Genomic DNA, 17,577 nt, shown 5'->3' with positions numbered 1-17,577 from the left:
ATAATCCTCTTGCCCAACGGCTGACCGCTGGCTTGTCAGAATTGCTAGCCTGCCAACTACTGCCATATAAATTGGTGGACTTGGAGGCCTTTAGAAAATTTGTTGCCATTGGCACACCGCAATGGAAGGTCCCGGAAGGAAATATTTCTCCCAGAAGGGTATCCCTGAACTATATGGCCCCGTTCAGCTGCAAGTGAATGTATCTCTGGCACACAGTGTCGGTGCCAAGATACATCTGACCACAGACACGTGGTCTAGCAAACACGAGCAGGAAATGGTACATAACTTTTGCTGCCCACTGGGTGAATCTTCTGACGGCCGTCAAGCATGTAACCCGTGGCACCCGTGTGGATTTGGTGTTACCGCCATGGATTGCATGCAGGCCTGCCTCTTCTTCTCCTTCTCCTAATCCATTCTCCGTCTCCTCCTCAGCTGACTCCTCCTTTTCCACTGCTATCGCCTCTTCCGCTGCACCCCCCAAGCTCGCCAGAACCTATTCGATGTTGCCATGCTGTGCTGTGGCTGTTGTGCCTGGAAGCCAAGAGCCACACTGGTCCTGCACTGTTTTCAGCTCTGCGGTCACAAGCCGATCAGTGGCTAACCCCGCTCAATTTGACAGTTGGTAAATTGGTGTGCGACAATGGTGCCAATCTGCTGAGTGCGCTGAAACAGGGCAAAATGACACACGTGCCGTGCATGGCACACGTCCTGAACTTAGTCGTGCAGCGATTCGTTGACAAATACCCCGGGGTCCAGGACGTCTTGCGGCAGGCCAGGAAAATCTCTGCCCATTTTAGAAGATCTTACACGGCCATGGCTCGCCTTAACGACGTTCAGCGGTGAAACCACTTGCCCAGTGGCGTAGCTATCAGCTGCTTCGGCGACCGAGCTCAGAAGGGACCCGGGAGCAGTCACTATACTTCGTCACCCCGGGCCCCTGTCAGAGCAGCTGACTTCTCCTGCATGGGGTCCAGAGTTCTGCACTTGCACCTCTGTCACTGACCTGACATCAGTGACATTGCTCCGCCTCTCCCCCTCCTCAGTTCTGATGATGGACAGTGACCAGCATCAGGACGTCCAATGTGGGCGGGGCTATACTGCAGCCTGCACCTTCCATGCCCAGCAAGCTGAACATCAGTTGGATTGCCACAACTGCACTAGTGATGTGAGTGGCAGGGGAACTGTGGTTATATTCAGCTTTCCCACACTGTGCACATGTGACATGCAGTACAGTAGGAAAGCTGGGTGAATTATATAATGAGATGTCATCCAGCTTCCCTGCTATCCTGCATGGCACAAGTGCAGAGGCATTAGAGTATGGGGAAGAGGCACAGCAGGAAAGCTGGGTGTCTATATATGTGTATTGTATATGTGTGCGTTTATGTATGTGGTGACTGTGTGTATGAATGCATCCATGTATGTGGAGAGTGTGTGTATGAGTGCGTCCATGTATGTGGTGAGTGTGTGCATAAGTGCATCTATGTATATGGTGAGCGCATGTTTGAATGCGTCCATGTATCTGGAGAGTGCGTGTATGAGTGCATCTATGTATGTGTTCAGTGCGTGTATGAGTGTGTCCATGTATGTGGAGAGTGTGTGTATGAGTGCATGTATGTATATGTTGAGTGCATGTATGAGTGCGTCCATGTATGTGGAGAGTGTGTGTATGAGCGCATCTATGTATATGTTGAGTGCGTGTATAAGTGTGTCCATGTATGTGGAGAGAGTGTGTATGAGTGTGTCCATGTATGTAGAGAGTGCGTCCATGTATGTTGAGAGTGCGTGTATGAGTGCATCTATGTATATGTTGAATGCGTGTATGAGTGTGTCCATGTATGTGGAGAGTGTGTCCATGTATGTGGAGAATGCGTGTATGACTGCATCCATGTATTAGTGATGAGCGGCAGGGGTCATATTCGAATTCGCAATATTTCGCGAATATTTTGTAGAATATTCGTCGAATATTCGAAAAGTCGAAAATTCGCGATTTTTTTTACTCAAAAAAATCGGCAAGGTGATGATTGTGTAATATGCGAATTTTTCAACTTACAACTATTAGACAAAGAAGATTATAGCACTATATTAGCTAAATTGCTCTATATTCGATTTTTTTCGAATATTCGCTGTATTGCTATAACTTAGTTTTTTCGAATATTCGTAATATTCTAAAACAAGAATATATAGCAATATAGCGAATATTCGAAAAAAACAAATATAGAGCAATTTAGCTAATATAGTGCTATAATCTTCTTTGTCTAATAGTTGTAATTTTTTTCTCATCTGAAGTTCAGATTGGAAAAAAATTACAACTATAAAAAAAAAGATTATAGCACTATACAGGGAGTGCAGAATTATTAGGCAAGTTGTATTTTTGAGGATTAATTTTATTATTGAACAACAACCATGTTCTCAATGAACCCAAAAAACTCATTAATATCAAAGCTGAATATTTTTGGAAATAGTTTTTAGTTTGTTTTTAGTTTTAGCTATTTTAGGGGAATATCTGTGTGTGCAGGTGACTATTACTGTGCATAATTATTAGGCAACTTAACAAAAAACAAATATATACCCATTTCAATTATTTATTTTTACCAGTGAAACCAATATAACATCTCAACATTCACAAATATACATTTCTGACATTCAAAAACAAAACAAAAACAAATCAGTGACCAATATAGCCACCTTTCTTTGCAAGGACACTCAAAAGCCTGCCATCCATGGATTCTGTCAGTGTTTTGATCTGTTCACCATCAACATTGCGTGCAGCAGCAACCACAGCCTCCCAGACACTGTTCAGAGAGGTGTACTGTTTTCCCTCCTTGTAAATCTCACATTTGATGATGGACCACAGGTTCTCAATGGGGTTCAGATCAGGTGAACAAGGAGGCCATGTCATTAGATTTTCTTCTTTTATACCCTTTCTTGCCAGCCACGCTGTGGAGTACTTGGACGCGTGTGATGGAGCATTGTCCTGCATGAAAATCATGTTTTTCTTGAAGGATGCAGACTTCTTCCTGTACCACTGCTTGAAGAAGGTGTCTTCCAGAAACTGGCAGTAGGACTGGGAGTTGAGCTTGACTCCATCCTCAACCCGAAAAGGTCCCACAAGCTCATCTTTGATGATACCTGCCCAAACCAGTACTCCACGTCTGAGTCGGACTGGAGCTCTCTGCCCTTTACCAATCCAGCCACGGGCCCATCCATCTGGCCCATCAAGACTCACTCTCATTTCATCAGTCCATAAAACCTTAAAAAAATCAGTCTTGAGATATTTCTTGGCCCAGTCTTGACGTTTCAGCTTGTGTGTCTTGTTCAGTGGTGGTCATCTTTCAGCCTTTCTTACCTTGGCCATGTCTCTGAGTATTGCACACCTTGTGCTTTCGGGCACTCCAGTGATGTTGCAGCTCTGAAATATGGCCAAACTGGTGGCAAGTGGCATCTTGGCAGCTGCACGCTTGACTTTTCTCAGTTCATGGGCAGTTATTTTGCGCCTTGGTTTTTCCACACGCTTCTTGCGACCCTGTTGACTATTTTGAATGAAACGCTTGATTGTTCGATGATCACGCTTCAGAAGCTTTGCAATTTTAAGAGTGCTGCATCCCTCTGCAAGATATCTCACTATTTTTGACTTTTCTGAGCCTGTCAAGTCCTTCTTTTGACCCATTTTGCCAAAGGAAAGGAAGTTGCCTAATTATTATGCACACCTAATATAGGGTGTTGATGTCATTAGACCACACCCCTTCTCATTACAGAGATGCACATCACCTAATATGCTTAATTGGTAGTAGGCTTTCGAGCCTATACAGCTTGGAGTAAGACAACATGCATAAAGAGGATGATGTGGTCAAAATACTCATTTGCCTAATAATTCTGCACTCCCTGTATTAGCTAAATTGCTCTATATTCGTTTTTTTTTAATATTCGCTATATTGCTATAACTTTGTTTTTTCGAATATTCGTAATATTCTAAAACAAGAATATATAGCAATATAGCGAATATTCGAAAAAAACTAATATAGAGCAAAATTCGCAAACACTACTACTCTTAAAGTCAAGTATATTGCAGCCTTCTTATTGGCCCACAAGCTAGAAGCAGGGAGGGATCATGTGTACTGATTAAAAAAAAAAAAATCGAATAAAAAAAAAAAAAGGAAAAAATAAATTCGAATATTCGAAATTACGAATATATATATATAACTATATTCGAAAGATTAGCGAATTTTCGAAGTACCTATATTCGCGATAAAAATTAGAAATTCGAATACCATGTATGTGGAGAGTGCGTGTATGTGTCCTTGGCTACAGTATGAAAGGTACAGAGGCTAAAATACTTGTGGATATGTAGAGGTAAATCCGACAGGTCTATTACAATTGCAGCACAAGTTTTAAAGGGGTTGAGTTGAATCTAAACTCCATCAGCAACTGTAAATGTTAAAAAACAATAAAGTGGTGCTAGAAATGACAGTAAATACAGTAAATAAAAAGTCACAAAATAGCCATATAAGAGGGGTTTGCACAGGAGGAGGGGGTTTGTGAAGAAGTGTGTAAGTGTGTGTGTGGGGGGCCCCGTACAAAATTTGCTGTGGGGCCCAGTCAGTTCTAGCTACGCCTCTGCACTTGCCCTTCAGACGTCTGATTTGTGACTGCCCAACGCGCTGGAACTCCACTTTGTATATGCTTGATAGGCTGCTCCAGCAGAAATGTGCCATTAACGACTACCTGTACAAACTCTGTGGCAGGACAGGTTCTGGGGAGCTTTTTTTTTTTTCACCGTGCCAGTGGCTGCTCATGTGCGATGCGTGCAGGCATCTGCAGCCATTTGAGACCACCAAACTGGTCAGTCGCAGCCAGGGAGCCATCAGTGACATCATACCTTCCGCCTTCTTGCGTCGTGTCATTGATCAAGCTATCGAGGATCAGGAAGATGAGGAAGTCACAATGCTGAATGAATTCCCAGAGGGGGCTACTCCATCTGAGACAAGTCAGCAGGAGTCTGAAGAGGAGGAGGAGGATGGTGGCTAGGGGGAGGAGGAGGAGGAGGAGCAAGAAGAGCAGACTTTAAACTTTTCTGGGATCCCTGGTGTTGTTTAGTGCTCAAGTGTTTGAAGAGGGACGCCCTCTAAAAAGCATAAAGGGAAAGGACCAGTACTGGGTGGCAACGTACTTAGACCCCCAGTACAAGCACAAAATGGCGGACATGTTATCAGCATCACAGAGGGATGTCAGAATGCAGCACTTCCAGGCCTTGCTTCGAGAGATGCTGCATTCTGCTGTTGCGGACGCTGAAGAGGAATTTCCACCCATAGAGAAACAGTTGCGACTACCAATCCTACAGCGCATTCAAGAAGAGTGCGGTTTGAAGATTTGTTGGTCACTTCGGATATGAGATCATTCTTGCAGACAACCCATCGACAGCTACCTTCCGGATCCAGCCTCAGGGAACGCCTAGACCAATAGGTGTCCGACTACATCGGGTTAAAGGCCGATGTGGACGCTCTGAGAAGCGAGGAACCCCTGGACTACTGGGTGTGCAGGCTTGACCTGTGGCCAGAGCTGGCACAATTTGCCATGGATCTCTTGGCTTGCCCCTTGTCGAGTGTCCTGTCCGAAAGGACGTTCAGCGCAGCAGGGGGAATCGTGACCGATAAGCACACTCGCCTAGCTCACGACAGTGTGGACTACCTCACATTTCTAAAAATGAATGAGGCATGGATCTCGGAGGAATTTAACACCTGTGATGACCACGTTTAATTGAATTTTCTCATGACAGCCCACAAATATCCGCCACCACCCAGAACAAATAATGGTCCCAGTCTTAGGTAAATACAACGGCATAAAAGGCCTTTTCTGTCCGGTGAATGCCTAATTTTTGGGACCTCGGAGGAATTCAATACCTGTGACGACCACATGTTATCGAATTTCAACTATTATCATTTGGGTTTTTTTCAAGAGGGGGGATTTTGTTAGCCATGTTTTTAATCCAATTTTATATTTTTTGTTCTTTTAAACATATGTATTTGACATCTATTTGTACTGACCTGCAGTAAAATTGATATCAAATGACCGTCTAATAAACTCCAGCCACATAATTACTTGTTCTTCTCTGTCCTGTGAATGACAAATGTTTGGGGTCTGTACTACACTGGCCTGCAGTAAAATTGATATTGAATGACCTTCTAATATACCTCCAGCCACATAATTACTTGTTCTTTTCTGTCCGGTGAATGCCTAATGTTTGAGACCTCGGAGGAATTCAACTCATGTTGACGACGACCATGTGTTATCGAATTTCAACTATTATCATTTGTTTTTGTTTTTCAAGAGGGGGGATTTCGTTAGCCATATTTTTAATCCAATTTAAAAAAAGATTTTTTTTTAAACATATGTATTTGACATCTATTTGTACTGGCATGCAGTAAAATTGATATCCAATGATCTTCTAATATACCTCTAGCCACATAATCACTTGATGTTTTCTGTCAGGTGAATGCCTAATTTTTGGGGCCTGTACTCCCGTGGCCTAAAATAAAAAATGTCTAGGCTCCAGCAGGCCACATTTTTGAGAGTTTCCCTTTAAGACGCATAAAAATGGCCCCTGATTAAAATATGTATTTTTGTGTGAATTTTTGCCATTGATCCCCCTCTGGTATGTCACTGTCCATGTTGTGGAATGATTTGTGCACTTCTTGCAGGAATTTGGTGGCTGCAATAATGACCTGATGGTTTTTCAGGTTCGCTTGACATTGGATCGCGAACATTGGATCGTGTTCGCGAATCGTTCCGGCCGATGTTCATCCATCACTAGCTGGCACACAGATAGACAAACAGAACTTGGGCAAAAGAGCAGAAGTCGGCACACACAGACAGACAGATTAAAGGTCTTTACTGATTAGCAAGCTATAAGACCTGGCAGACTCTATGGAGGTAGAGCAAGATCTCAATTGCACAGGCAAATATATAGCAGGCTGATAACTAGTTAGTCAACCAGGTACACACACACCCACACACAGAGCAGATTAACCCATTCAGTACTGCAGCTGACGAAAGATACAAGCACAATGGCCTAATTCACAGGCAGCCAACATTGTAGCACCATCAATTTCTGTGATCAGAAAATGCCTTATACAAGTATATTAACTGGTTTTCTGATAATGTACAATGTTTCCTAATTAGAAGATTTGTTTTATTGCAGTCATTGCTGGTGAAGGTAAAGCATTCAGTTATTAAATGTAAGGATGCAATTATTTTTCACATACTGTATGTAAGGCTACTTTCACATCTGTGTTTTTAATGCAGGTTTCTAAATCCAGCAGGGAATCTCAGAAACCTGAATTAAACTGATCAGTTTTGTCCCCATTCATTGTCAATGGGGACAAAACTGAGGCTACTTTCACACTGGCATTAGGTTTTTCCAGCAGGCTGTTTCGGCGGGGGAACAGCCTGCCGCATCCGTACTATCGTTTACACACATATGCTGCTGGAAGTTTGCCCGACCCTATTCACTATAATAAGGACCGGCCAGAGATCCGGCCGCAGCACGGCAACCATGTTGAGAGGCGGCCTGTCTGTTTTAGTTTAGCTGCCTCTTAGCATGTTTGCCGTGATGCGGCCGGATCTCCGGCTGGTCCCAATTATAGTGAATGGGGCCGGGGCGGACTTCCGACAGCACACGTGTGTAAACGGCTGAAACAGAGCCATCAGGATGCATTATATGGAACGGATCCTTTAATTTAGGTTTTGATGTGAAAGGAGCCTAATATGAACATTTGATAAAAAGAACTGCAATAAATGTTCTGCAATAGCTAATAAAAGCAATAACCTCTTCAATCCCCTGGCAATCCAGCCCAGACACTGTCAGTGCCTGTTTATAAGTTGCCAGCAGATGATGATGCAGTGATGAAGTAGTATTGCATGTGACCATTGAGGCCACTGATTGGCTGCAGCTGTCATACCCTGGCAGCTTGTAAACAATTACCAGAGAAGACTGCTGGAGCATCTCTGCTGGATCGGTGGGGTTTAGGAGAGTATTGTTTTTTAATTATGTTAGAGTGTTTGCTGCTGTTTGGTTTGTGTGTTTTCTGTTTCTGTGTTTGTGAGGGATACCATCCCTCGTGCCCGCTTGACATCAACTACGTCGAGCTCACGAGACGCGGTATGGTCCCTGGTTACCAAGGCGTGACGTTACGCCCCCTCCCAGAGGAGCATGTAAGGTCAGCTTGGTACAGTTTACATAGACACCTCCTGTCCACGCAGGCACAGAGAGGCAACAAGCTGAGAGAGCCTTTTCACTGCCACAGTGAAACAGCGCTTTCTCAGCCCGGGTATACTGCCACCAGCTTCTCGTTTGATATAAGCCCGGTCCGCTAACGGGATTACATAGGGTGAGAAACCAACCCGCGGTAGCTTATAACTAGGCCAAAACACGGACTTGGGGATTCATGATCGAGATACAAGACAGCACAAGATTAAATTATATATTTAATCGCCTTAAGGGCACACTAGATCACACACTATATGTTGAGGAGGGGTTGAGATATATGCATGCATATATATATATATATATATATATATATAATACACTCACCTAAAGAATTATTAGGAACACCTGTTCTTTTTCTCATTAATGCAATTATCTAGTCAACCAATCACATGGCAGTTGCTTCAATGCATTTAGGGGGGTGGTCCTGGTCAAGACAATCTCCTGAACTCCAAACTGAATGTCAGAATGGGAAAGAAAGGTGATTTAAGCAATTTTGAGCGTGGCATGGTTGTTGGTGCCAGACGGGCCGGTCTGAGTATTTCACAATCTGCTCAGTTACTGAGATTTTCACGCACAACCATTTCTAGGGCTTACAAAGAATGGTGTGAAAAGGGAAAAACATCCAGTATGCGGCAGTCCTGTGGGCAAAAATGCCTTGTGGATGCTAGAGGTCAGAGGAGAATGGGCCGACTGATTCAAGCTGATAGAAGAGCAACGTTGACTGAAATAACCACTCGTTACAACCGAGGTATGCAGCAAAGCATTTGTGAAGCCACAACACGCACAACCTTGAGGTGGATGGGCTACAACAGCAGAAGACCCCACCGGGTACCACTCATCTCCACTACAAATAGGAAAAAAAGGCTACAATTTGCACGAGCTCACCAAAATTGGACTGTTGAAGACTGGAAAAATGTTGCCTGGTCTGATGAGTCTCGATTTCTGTTGAGACATTCAAATGGTAGAGTCCGAATTTGGCGTAAACAGAATGAGAACATGTATTCATCCTCTGATGGCTACTTCCAGCAGGCTAATGCACCATGTCACAAAGCTCGAATCATTTCAAATTGGTTTCTTGAACATGACAATGAGTTCACTGTACTAAAATTGCCCCCACAGTCACCAGATCTCAACCCAATAGAGCATCTTTGGGATGTGGTGGAACGGGAGCTTCGTGCCCTGGATGTGCATCCCTCAAATCTCCATCAACTGCAAGATGCTATCCTATCAATATGGGCCAACATTTCTAAAGAATGCTATCAGCACCTTGTTGAATCAATGCCACGTAGAATTAAGGCAGTTCTAAAGGCAAAAGGGGGTCCAACACCGTATTAGTATGGTGTTCCTAATAATTCTTTAGGTGAGTGTATATATACAGTACAGACCAAAAGTTTGGACACACCTTCTCATTCAAAGAGTTTTCTTTATTTTCATGACTATGAAGGCATCAAAACTATGAATTAACACATGTGGAATTATATACATAACAAACAAGTGTGAAACAACTGAAAATATGTCATATTCTAGGTTCTTCAAAGTAGCCACCTTTTGCTTTGATTACTGCTTTGCACACTCTTGGCAACACTCTTGGCAACGGTATTAGCCACTACCTACCCTATACCTACCCTATCCCTCCAACGGACCCCCCTGATTAACCCCTATACCTACCCTATCCCACCAACGTATCCCCCTGATTAACCCTATACCTACCCTATCCCACCAACGAATACCTACCCTATCCCACCAACGTATTCCCCTGATTAACCCTTACCAACCCTATCCCACCAACGTGCCCCTCCTTTTCAACCCTTATCCCTGACACCTGTACCCCTGCTATACCGTCCTACCATTAACCCCTATCCCATTGCTATATACCCCTGTCCACTGCTACTGTAGTCATTTCCCTGTAAAGATAGTTTCTAGTCCAGGTTGGGTGGGCTGTTAATGTATGTGTGTGTGTGTGTGTATTGTATTAGATAGTTTTGTGGGAGGATTTTGTGCACCGTGTAGTGTAGTTTAGTACTGTATTTTTAGTACTGTATTGTTAAGTGTATTGCGTGCGTTGTGCACTGTAGGTGTTAATAAATATTGTGTATTATTTGTATTATACCTACTGTGTAACGTGTGGTTACTAGTGGTAGTTAATTCAGTAAGGCGCATGCAGCTAGTTTAGCGGGTAGTGTGAAGCAAAGTGAAAGTGTTATTAATATAAAGGTATAAATAGGCGGAGTCATCGGTAGATGGCTCCTCCTATTTATGAAAATAATTATTGATATTTGCATAAATATTGGTAATTAATATTCCCCCTTTACATTGGCGAGCCAGGCCCACTGCTTAGATTTTGAAATCTGTGTTTGGTTTTGTCGCTTATACTGTGAATTATCAGGCAAGAGAGACGCGGTCAGCGGTCTGAGCATCTAGGACCTTATAATTCGGATAGGTAACGCGACTCTTCCTTATAGTACCAAACGCAGATCAAAATCTCTAGCAGAGAATCTATAATCTATCTGTGTATTAATATTTTTATATTTGCTTTACACGGTCACCGTGTCACTCGAGTGTTGCAAGGGAGAAGAAGACACTTCACTGGAGGAGATCCATCTTCATTGGAGGAGCGTACAAGTTCGGCTGGTCGGGAAGAAGCGATCCGGTAGAAAAAGGACTTCTTCCAAGCAGCTACGTAGGACAAAGACGTACGGCACCAACGAGAAGATGGACGCTCAACAAAAAGTGAGTATGAACTTCTCCACACTGCAACACTTGAGTAAACACAGCACTTTTAATCCCATTGTCCCCACTACATACAAATCCGCTGAGCTGCTATGGTCCGCTTCGTTGAACCAAGCATACGCTCATGACCGGATTTGTATCAGTAGGAGTGTCTTCAACAAGACAAACAAACGCCTCCAAATGTTAGCCAAATTGGTTCTCACTTTTGAGGATACCATTTGGAAGGCAGAACACACAGAAACACTCGCCAACACAGGAAAGGCAGGGGAGGTTGCTGATAAGGCAAACTTCCACAGCAATTTTTGTGTTGACAACATTAGGAGAATATACACACTAGAGGCTCAGTTACAAGAAGAAACCCAGTGTACAGTCGAAAGGGGCAGAGAGATCCGCGTGTTAGAGTCGAGACTCTCGGACAAGGAGGGTTTCTGCTTTGACATAGACAGAGAGCTACTCCGGCTGTACACTGAGAATAATCAGTACAGGAACAATGCGGCATCTACGGATGCCTTGATTGTTCAAATGAGGGAGGACCTGGCTGCAAAGACGCAAAGTATTGCGTATTTGCAGCAGGCAATCTCCAATTGGTCCAGGCCTAGTACCAACGGTATGGTGCCCACGAAACAGGTTTGTGTTTCGGGAACGACACAGGGGGAGACAGCGACGACAGCGCCAAGGTCTCCAGCAGATAACACATCCGCAGTGGTAGATACTAGGGCACAGGTGGACCGGTCGCTACGATTCACCCCGAAACCCGGGGAGAATAGGAGTAGCAGCCGTTTCCAGGAACAGGACAACGGATGGGAAGAGGAAAGTGGATGGCCATATTCCGCTTCCAATCCACCAACACATCTGGAGAAACAGGAAGGGGTTTATCCTAACCATTCCAGTATGGAAAGGATAAACTTCCTGTTACGGATCTGCAAGGAGATCCCAAAATACGATTCCAATGTAGATCCGTTAACTTCATGTGATATTTTCGAGGGTCACTGTAATAAATATTCAGTGGCTCCGGAATATCGTATGGAGCTGTTAAAATTGTGGTTACCGACACACCTTAACCAAAGGTATGAGGTAACGGGGATGATGCAACCCACGAATGGCCAGTTTCATGATAAGGAGGAACGCCTCTCCATACTCAAGAGACTGGCCACGGGTCATTGGGACATCACTCCAGAGGTCCTGTCAAAGTTCAAGCCTACTATCCATGATGAACCTTTGTCATTGTGTAGTCGGTTTGAAGCGATGTACAGGAGGGTTACTAAGGATCAGGGTATTGGGATTCCACAAGGCATGGTGCGCATGTTTGTGGAAAAGTTCCCATACCTTGATACCGCAATCTGGCTAAGTGCAGCTAGGGAACCATCCCTCACGGATGCGGCCATGACTATTGAGCAGTATAGACAGGATATACTGCACAATAAGAAGTCCGTTAAAGTGAGGGAGCGTGTGCCTGTACACGTTAGATCACAAGATGACCGGGTACAGCACACAAGGTCTGCATCAACCGTTCGCCCCACGGCCCCGCCATGGGAAAAGTCAGGAAACATTTGTTGTTTCCTGTGTTTACAATACGGGCACATTAGAAGGAATTGTCCACAGAACAACTGGACAAACCCGGAAAAGACTGGCAATAATAATGGTTTCAGAATGAAACCTAATTTTGCCAAGTCAGTGGGGGAACGCGTTGATAAGAATCTGGGACATTCACCAGGCCAATCACCAAAACGCTTGGCTGTCGTGAATGTCCCAGGGGGTGTGGAATCAAAAGATTCCACACCAAATACTCAAGGTGAAAGTGCACAAGTGGCAGTATGTACCTCACAGGTACCTACTGGGAGTCTGGTGGACATCGACTGAGGGTTAAGGGTCCCTCAAGAATTGGCGCCAGTAGGTCCCATCATACTGGACTCTTTAGGGAGACCCCACATAAAAGCCACAATAAAAGAACAGGAAACAAAAATCATGCTTGACACAGGTGCAGAAATCTCCATCACTAATGTCAAACACGATTTACACCCCAACAGCCCCCAATGTGTGGTGATCGGATTTGATCACCAACAAGGGGGGGTGATGGCCCACAGAATTGAAGAGGTAATCTTCCAGATTACCAGGTGCACGACCCTCAGGATACCCATGTGGTATTACCCCGGTTCTGATAACATTATCGGAACCGATGTAATGACACAAAATGGGTGGATCCTGGATCTGGCAAATTGTATTGTGTGGAAGGGTCCCAGGCGAGCTAAGGTGTTTGTCATCCAACGCCAGTGTCTGGGACCACCTTTGCAAGCAGTTGAGAATTCTACTGATATGCTCGAACACAAGTGGCCTGAGGTCTCACACAATCTAGACCTGGAGCCTATTGTGTACGAGCATCCCGAGCTGTGGGCCCAGAGCAAAAATGACTGTGGCAGACTGATTAGCGTTCAGGTGGACATACAGGGTCCTGACCCTCCACCTCAACGCCAATACCGATTTCCACCAGAGGCCACCCATTCAATTATGGACACGGTCCAGGAATTGAAGACTAGGGGTGTGGTCATTTAGGGCAATTCAAAATGCAACAATGCCCTCTGGCCAGTCAAGAAGAAGGACACTAGTGCATGGAGGCTTACTATAGACCTCCGGATTCTCAATAAATACACCCCAATGTCAGCTCCAGTGGTGGCCTAGACTCCCGACATCATGGCCAGAATAAGCGGCAAAAGCCGCGTATTCTCGACCGTAGATGTTGCTAACGGGTTCTTCTCCATCGAACTCACAGAGTCATGCCTGTACAAATTTGCCTTTATGGTGGGGGACAAACAGTACATGTTTGCTGTACTGCCCCAGGGGTTACACAGCAGCCCACGTATTTTCATCAGGCATTGGCGGCCGTACTGAGTATGTTCTCACGGCTGGAATGCCTTCTACAATACGTGGATGACCTTTTGTTGCATACAGAAACCATGGAGGAACATTTGGTTCTGTTGAGAGAGCTGCTGGGACTCCTTGCAAAGTCAGGACTCAAGCTGAGTCCCCATAAGGCAAATTTGGCCAAAGCGGAGGTAACCTTCCTTGGGGTCCAAATTTCCTTTGGAACCAAAGGAATCATGACAGCCCATGTGGAAGCCATGGTGAAGTTACCCAGGCCCGACACTCTTCAGGATTTGAGGAAATTCCTGGGGGTGGTCAACTTCATGAGGGAATTCATAGAGGATTTCGCTGCCAAAGCGAAATTTCTCTATGAGCTCCTTCGAGGAGAAGAACCCTCAATCAAAGGTTGGTCCGATGCGCAGGAGGAGGCCTTTTCAACTTTGAAAAGTGATCTCTCCTCGGTGCCTGTGTTGGCCACTCCACATCCAGATGGGGAAATGGCCATACAGGCGCATGCAGGGATGGAGTCTATCGCAGCGGTCCTTCTACAGAAAGTAGGGTATGAGACCAGACCGCTGGGATATTTCTCCAGGCTACTTTCGCCCGTCGAACGACGGTTCTATGAATGTGCCAAGCAACTGACAGCCATACACTATGCCGTCAAGACTACCGAGCATATTGTAGGCTTCCGACCCCTAACCTTGCAGACTCCACATTCTCCTTTAGCCCTCTTGCTCCGTGATACTCTCCCTGGAGTCTCCCGAGAGATCCGGGAGATGGATCATGGATCTCAGTGGCCGGAATCTGCAGGTGGACCACAAGGCCAAGTATGTTCTGTCCCAGGTGCTAAACCTGACTGGAACCGAACATGACTGTGGCCAACCAGAATTGGACGACTCACCACAGATGTTCAGGACCGACAGGCATTCAGATGACAGAGTCATCTTTGTTGATGGCTCTCGATTCTATCTGGAGGGGGAATATGTCACAGGTTTTGCTGTGCTGGATGAGACCACTGGTACCCAGAGTCTTGTCAGGTTACCGGGGCACATGTCGGCACAGCGGGCAGAGCTAGAGGCTGTTAAAGAAGCTCTGCTTCTTCAGCCCCCAGGGAAACAAACTATATATAGCGACAGCTCATATGTAGTTCACTCCCTCACCCTGCATCTTGACATATGGAAGAGGAGAGGATTTGTGGACAGTCAAAACAAACCTCTGGCTCATGTGTCGGTCCTGAAGGAGCTGTGGGAGTGGGGCAAGGCACACATGACGGAAGCAGCCATTATCAAAATCCCGGCGCAACAAAAAGGGGACGAACCTTTGATAATGGGTAATAACAAGGCAGACGAGCTGGCCAAACTAGCGGCAGTGTCTGGTACCCTCCGGGAACCAGGCATTGGGCCACTACCAACGCACCGGATTGCAGCGTGTACCCATCTGAGTGACGGCCCGGTGTCATTTGAAGAGGAACAAACTAAAGATCCTCTTCTAATGACACATATCAAATCACCACAATATCCCTGGTCTGTACAGCAAGGGATCCTGTGTTACGATACCGGTACTCAACAACTTCCTCTTTTGGTGGTCCCGCAGCATCTGCAAGCAGAGCTGACGCGATTGAACCACCAACTGTTTGGACACCTCGGCCGGAATAAACTCTTGCCTCTCCTGAGAGACAAATTATACTGGCCAGGAATGTCCAAATTAGTAGAGGAGGTTACTCAACAGTGCCTGGTGTGTGCTCAAGTAAACCCAAGGGCGTCAGCCCTGAAGCCTGTGTTGCAGCGAGTTCCTCCTGCTGATGGTCCGCAGTCCACGATACAAATTGATTTTATCGGACCATTGCCGACCGGAAGTCGTAACTGCCGTTACGCACTGGTAATAGTGGATGTCTTCTCAAAATGGGTAGAAGCCATCCCCACGGTCAATGATACGGCTACCACCACTGCCCGTGTTCTCTGGGAACAGGTTCTGTCACGATGGGGTATCCCCAGAGTGATAGAATCACACAGAGGGACCCATTTCACGAGTAAGGTAATGAAAGCACTTTGTGGTCTCTTAGACATAAAGCAAAGGTTTCATGTGCCTTATCACCCTCAGTCAGCAGGCATCGTGGAGCGGATGAACCGGACCAAGGCACTGCTGGAGAAGGGTTCCTCTTGGGTAACCTATCTTCCAGCCGTGCTAATGGGTATTCGAGCCACGAGGCCTCCAGTACCGGTATCTCCTCGTTTGAACTGATGACCGGACGTAAGATGCTCCTATGTCTACCTAACGAACCCCAAGTGTTGGAGCCCAGGAAGAACGCCATCGCCAGAGACATGTTTCTCCAACAGTTTCAACAGAACCTGAAGGAGTTACTGCCTCACGCAGCAATACGGTTGCACAAACCGTATCTACAGGGGGAAACACCAATGCCCGCTGTAGGAAAAATGGTGATGGTGAAAGTCTTCCGTCGGGCTGGCCCATGGGACGCAAACTCGGAAGGACCCTACAAGGTCCTTGAAGTAATGGGAGACACCATGCTGAAGGTACAAAGGCCAATCACAAACAAAAAGAAATCCCGTAGACGGCAGGAACTCTTGTGGATTCACATCGACCAGGCCAAGGCCACCCTGGCCTCCCCAACTCAATAACGCATACCGTTCCGAGTTGGGTGAAGGGGGGAGAGGGCTTGGTGGGTCGATGGCGAATCCATTACACTTATCATACTCCATCTAATTACAGAACACAAGAGGGAGATGCGCCATCGGACCACATGGCCAGGGAAGAGCTAGGCGTCCTCAGAACTGGATACGTCTCCAGCTTGTGACACTGGTGGTAAGCATGTTGATGGCAGGATCGGCCTCTTCAGGGGAGGGCCTGGGGACTAACATTGATATGGCTAACATATCACTTAATGGACCCGGCCTTTTAATGGTGGAATGTTTGGGTGGCAAAATCCGGAAACCATACGAGAACTTTACCTTTACATCAGGTTAGTGGTATCTGTATGGTTTCCAGAGAGAGGGTTTTGCCAATGGTGTAATTCAGCATTATACCCCGGTGGAGAATGTGTCTGCCATACAACATGACTTACACGCCCTCTGTCTCAAGGAATTCAGACATTTTCAGGACTCGGACCCTACACCTATCAAATCCTTAAGATGGGTGTCTAGGGACCCATGGCCGGCGCCACCTGTAAGGTGACCTAGGCAGCCGCCTAGGGCGCAATTTAGCAGGGGGCGCCGTCCCCGTGCTGTTTAAAAAAAAAAAGCGTTGCCGCAAGTATTTTTTTTTTTATGTACGGCGGCGGGCCCTTCCCCCGCACCAGGCGGCTGCCGCACTGCCCGGGCTGGTGCGTCTATGATTGTGCACCGCCCGGGCACAGCCTGAAGAGAGGGACACTTAGTGTGCACTTCCTGTCAGTCCGACCGGGTACAGGAAACAAATGCTCCTGTACCGCGGACCGAACAGAGCTCGGCCACGCTACATTAGAGGTGGGGGGGAATGAGAGTGACAAGGGGGGGGGGGGGAGTAAATGAGAGTGACAAGGGAAGGGGGGAGTAAATGAGAGTGACAAGAGGGGAGTAAATGAGAGTGACAAGGGAGGGGGGGAGTGACAAGGGAGGGGGGGAGTAAATGAGAGTGACAAGGGAGGGGAGTAAATGAGAGTGACAAGGGGGGGAGTAAATGAGAGTGACAAGGGAGGGGGGGAGAGTGACAAGGGGTGGGGAGTAAATGAG

Source organism: Bufo bufo, chromosome 4 (assembly GCF_905171765.1).
Source record: "Bufo bufo chromosome 4, aBufBuf1.1, whole genome shotgun sequence".
Classification (NCBI taxonomy): domain Eukaryota; kingdom Metazoa; phylum Chordata; class Amphibia; order Anura; family Bufonidae; genus Bufo; species Bufo bufo.
Note: the sequence above shows the minus strand (reverse complement) of the source record.